A 207-nucleotide genomic window follows, 5' to 3' on the forward strand; every position below is an offset into this window, starting at 1 on the left:
TTTTATTTCTAGCTTCGTCAGTGCCCCATAACAGAGTGGAATCAGAGCAGTCGTATGAAATAATATTGTATGATAGGGTTAGATATCAATCACCACTGAATTTTATGCATTCGGTGTACGAAACTCTACTAAAATAATAATTGTTTATTTTTTTGTAAAGATTTTCGTTTCACTTTGACCTTCTACGCCCCCACCCCCCTCCCCCTT

This window comes from Penaeus monodon, chromosome 27, assembly GCF_015228065.2.
Source record: "Penaeus monodon isolate SGIC_2016 chromosome 27, NSTDA_Pmon_1, whole genome shotgun sequence".
NCBI classification, from domain to species: Eukaryota; Metazoa; Arthropoda; class Malacostraca; order Decapoda; family Penaeidae; genus Penaeus; species Penaeus monodon.